This window comes from Macaca thibetana, chromosome 20, assembly GCF_024542745.1.
Source record: "Macaca thibetana thibetana isolate TM-01 chromosome 20, ASM2454274v1, whole genome shotgun sequence".
Taxonomy (NCBI): Eukaryota; Metazoa; Chordata; class Mammalia; order Primates; family Cercopithecidae; genus Macaca; species Macaca thibetana.
Genome location: NC_065597.1, coordinates 70,887,127 through 70,891,857, shown reverse-complemented (window position 1 = coordinate 70,891,857; position 4,731 = coordinate 70,887,127). Strand labels below are relative to the sequence as shown.

General features: G+C 52.1%; 1 protein-coding gene across 2 annotated transcripts in view; it reads right to left on the bottom strand.

Annotated features, from left to right (window-relative positions):
• Nucleotides 1-4,731, bottom strand: part of UBALD1 (UBA like domain containing 1) — a 178,082-nt gene that overhangs the window by 161,959 nt on the left and 11,392 nt on the right. The window lies entirely within an intron of this gene.

Genomic DNA, 4,731 nt, shown 5'->3' with positions numbered 1-4,731 from the left:
TGTTGGCAACAAAGCCGACTGGGCGGGTCCGCGACGTGCACTGTGGTTAATGTGGTCCTCAAAGGAACGCATTGTGGGAAACGTAGTCCAGCACCTCGGTGACCGCGAGAGCGTGCGGCAACTCTGCAGCCTCTGGGCCACTCTCTCAGTCAGTTTTCCACACGCGCTCTCCTCTGGCCTGAAAAAGTTCACAGTAAAGGCCGCCTCCTCCATCTTTAAAGTCAGCGAAGTCGTCCGGGCACGGTGGCTCACGCATGTAATCCCAGCACTCTGGGAGGCCAAGGCAGGAGGTTCGCTTGAGGCAATCTGCCTTGTAGAGGCGAGCCTGTGTCTCAGCCCAGGCTGCTAAGCACTGAGGCTCAAATTCAGAAGAAACGATCTTTCTTTCTTTGCTTCTCTCCTTTCATTTTCCTTCCTTCCTTTTTTTTTTTTTTTTTTTTTTTTTTTTTTTTTTTTGAGACGGAGTCTCGCTCTTGCTCTGTTGCCCAGGCTGGAATGCAATGGGGTGACCTCAGCTCACTGCAACCTCCGTCTCCCGGCTCCAAGCAATTCTCCTGCCTCAGCCTCCTGAGTAGCTAGGATTACAGGCGCACACCACCACACTCGGCTAATTTTTGTATTTTTAGTAGACATGGGGTTTCATCATATTGGTTAGGCTGGTCTCGAACTCCTGACCTCATGATCCACCCGCCTCAGCCTCCCAAAGTGCTGGGATTACAGGCGTGAGCCACCGCGCCCGGCCGGCCTTCCTTCCTTTCCCTTCCTTCCTTCCTTCCTTCTTTCCTTCCTTCCTTTCTTTCCTTCTTTCTCCTCCCTCCCTCCCTTCCTTCCTTCCCTCTGTCTCTTTCTTCCTTTCCTTTTTTCTTGAGACAGAGTTTTGCTCTTGTTGCCCAGGCTGGAGTACAATGGCGCTGTCTCGGCTCACTGCAACCTCCACTTCCCAGGTTCAAGCGATTCTCCTGCCTCAGTCTCCCAAGTAGCTGGGATTACGGACACCTACTACCATGCCCAGCTAATTTTTGTATTTTTAGTAGAGACAGGGTTTCACCATATTGGCCAGGCTGGTCTCGAACTCCTGACCTCAGGTGATCCACCTGCCTTGGCCTCCCAAAGTGCTGGGATTACAGGCATGAGCCTCCGTGTCCGGCCCACCTGGCTAATTTTTGCATTTTTTGTAGAGAAGGGGTTTTGCCATGTTGGTCAGGCTGGTCTCGAACTCCTGAGCTCAATTGATCCGCCTGCCTTGGCCTCCCAAACTGCTGGGATCACATGTATGAGCCACTGCACCTGACCAACATGGTGAAACCCCGATTCTACAAAAAATTAGCCTGCGTGGTGATAGGCCCCTGTCATCCCAGCTACTCATAAGGCTGAGGCAGGAGAATCGCTTGAACCCGGGAAGCGGAGGTTGCAATGAGCCGAGATCGTGCCACTGCATCTATCCTGGGCAACAGAGGGAGACTCTGTCTCAAAAAATACAATAAATAAATAGGCCAGGCGTGGTGACTCACGCCTGTAATCCCAGCACTTTAGGAGGCTGAGGCGGGTGGATCGCCTGAGGTCGGGAGTTCAAGTCCAGCCTGACCAACGTGGAGAAACCCCCGTCTCTACTAAAAATACAAAATTAGCTGGGCGTGGTGGTACATGCCTGTAATCCTAGCTACTCAGGAGGCTGAGGCAGAATTGCCTGAACCTGGGAGGTGGAGGTTGCAGTGAGCCGAGATCGGGCCATTGCACTCCAGCCTGGCCAACAAGAGTGAAACTCCGCCTCAAAAAATAAATAAATAAATAAATAAAGGCAGAAGTTGTTCAAGATAAAACTGGAAGAGATAGACAGGCCGGGCGCGGTGGCTCACGCCTGTAATCCCAGCACTTTGGGAGGCCGAGGCGGGCGGATCACAAGGTCAGGAGATCGAGACCACGGTGAAACCCCGTCTCTACTAAAAATACAAAAAATTAGCTGGGCGCGGTTGTGGGCGCCTGTAGTCCCAGCTACTCGGGAGGCTGAGGCAGGAGAATGGCGTGAACCCGGGAGGCGGAGCTTGCAGTGAGCAGAGATCGCGCCACTGCACTCCAGCCTGGGCGACAGAGCGAGACTCCGTCTCCAAAAAAAAAAAAAAAAAACTGGAAGAGATGCCAAGTGTTTGCGCCCACACTCCCCCAGGAGGGCCCCCAACAATGCCTAACCCCAAACATCCCTTGTCCTGCCTGCTTCTGACAACATAATAATGGGCATCAATTTATTTTTTATTTTTTTGTTGGAGATGAAGTCCCACCATGGTGTCTAGGCTGGTCTAAAACTCCTGGGCCCAAGCAGTCTTCCCGCCTTAGCTTCCCAAAGTGTCAGGATTACAGGTGTGCCCAGCCAGGTATCAGTTCTTGTATTTATTTATTTATTTATTTATTTTTAATTTTTTTTTTTTTTGAGACGGAGTCTCACTCTGCCACCCAGGCTGGAGTGCAGTGGCCCGATCTCGGCTCACTGCAAGCTCTGCCTCCCGGGTTTACGCCATTCTCCTGCCTCAGCCTCCCGAGTAGCTGGAACTACAGGCGCCCGCCACGTCCTCCGGCTAGTTTTTTGTATTTTTTAGTAGAGACGGGGTTTCACCGTGTTAGCCAGGATGGTCTTGATCTCCTGACCTCGTCTTTGGGAGGCCCGTCTCGGCCTCCCAAAGTGCTGGGATTACAGGCTTGAGCCACCGCGCCCGGCCTATTTTTTTTTTTTTTTTTTTTTTTTTTTTTTGAGGACAGGTTCTCACTGTGTCGCCCAGGCTGGAGTGCAGTGGCTCGATCTTGGCTCACTGCAACCTCCGCATCCTAGTTTTAAGCAGTTCTCCTACCTAACCTCCCGAATAGTTGGGATTACAGGCACACACCACCAGGTTCGGTTAATTTTTGTATTTTCAGTAGAGATGGGGTTTTGCCGTGTTGCCTAGGCTGGTCTCGAACTCCTGGCCTCAAGCAATCCACCCACGTCGGCCTCCCAAAGTGCTGAGTTTACAGGAGTGAGCCACCGATCCCGGCCGCATCAGTTCTTGAGCACCAAGCAATACACATTTGTATTCCGTTTCTTCCCCATTTAGTAATAGAGGTACTATAACTAGCCCTACCGGTTCAACAGAACAAAACAAAACCTTGAAGCTCTGAGAATTTTAAGTATTGAACCTCTCAGCGAAGGTCAAACAGGAAGTACAGAAATGGGATTGGAAGTCAAATCTTTTTTTTTTTTTTTTTTTTTTTGAGACGGAGTCTCGCTGTGTCGTCCAGACTGGGCTGCAGTGGCGCGATTTCGGCTCACTGCAGGCTCCGCCTCCCAGGTTCACGCCATTCTCCTGCCTCAGCCTCCCAATCAGCTGGGACTACAGGTGCCCGCTAGCACGCCCGCTTAATTTTTTGTATTTTTAGTGGAGACGGGGTTTCACCTGTTAGCCAGGATGGTCTCAATCTCCTGACCTCGTGATCCGCCCGCCTCGGCCTCCCAAAGTGCTGGGATTACAAGCATCAGCCACCGCGCCCGGCCTGACCCCAAATCTTTGATTCCAGAACTTCAGCTCCTAACTACCAGGTTAATGTACTCTGGCCCCTAATCCTAACTCGGGCATCCTAAGGCCGGTCTCCTATACTGGATTCTCGCTGTTTTTCCTCTTTGGTTGAACACAATGCGGAGTTTCCCTCTGCCTGGGGTGCCCAGGAAAGCGTCCCAGTGCCCAGTTCGGGTGAGCAGCAACGCAGCGTGCACAGTAGGCGTACACTCATCGTACGCCCCGCCCCGTATAAGCCCCGCCCCCCATGCGCGCCCCGCCTCGCATCCCGGATCTACTCCCGGAATCTCGCGCGTCTTTCCCAAAGCATCTGCTAGGACTGAGCCTGCCGGAAACGAAAGTTGAGGACGCCGGATTCAGGGAGCTGGCGTGACTACATTTCCCAGAGCGCCCTGCGCCCTCCCTGTTGGCAGATTCCTGGGAGCTCTAGAGGAGGTGGGTTGGTGGCCTGGAGGTTCTCGTCAAGTCGCAGCACTGCCAGGGGCTCGGAGGATGGGGCTGCAGTCTCCCGGTGGAAGCGTCCTTGTCGTCGAGACCGCGGGCGACTCCGTTGCGCGCCCTGAGCCTCAGTTTCCATATCTGTTAATGGGGGACATTAACCCTCAAAGTTGTAACTCATTTAAGAGCATTCATCCAGGCATAATAAATGCATAAAGGCTGCACGTTGAGTCCTCCCATCTACCTTCTTAACTAGGCGCTCGCGTGACAGAGTGGTGGCAGGTGCCTGCTTTCATGGAGCTTGCATTCTATCATGAGGGGCATACAGTGGACAAAATTGCACGAAGAATTGTTTAATTACATCTTTGCCAAATGTTACCAAGGGTTACTAAAACAGGGAACCTGATACCTTCAGGGTGGAAATGACAGTTGAGCAGCCTAGAGTTAACCTGGGGAACTGGGGGGGGAGGATTCTAGACAGAAGGAATGGCAGGTGCAAAGGTCCTGAGGCCGGAGAGAACAGGGTGCATTTGAGGGACAGAAAGGAGACCAGAGATTGGGAGATGTAACTGGAGGGATGGGCGAGGCCTGATCATACTTGGAGACTCTGGTGAGGATTAAGGATTTTATCCTAGGAGTCATTAGAGTTTGGGGTTTTAAGTAGGATAGCATCGTAATCAGATAAGAAGCTTTGTGGAGTACAGATCTCAGAAAGACTGGAGAGGAGCAGTGAGACTAGCTGGAAGCTCCT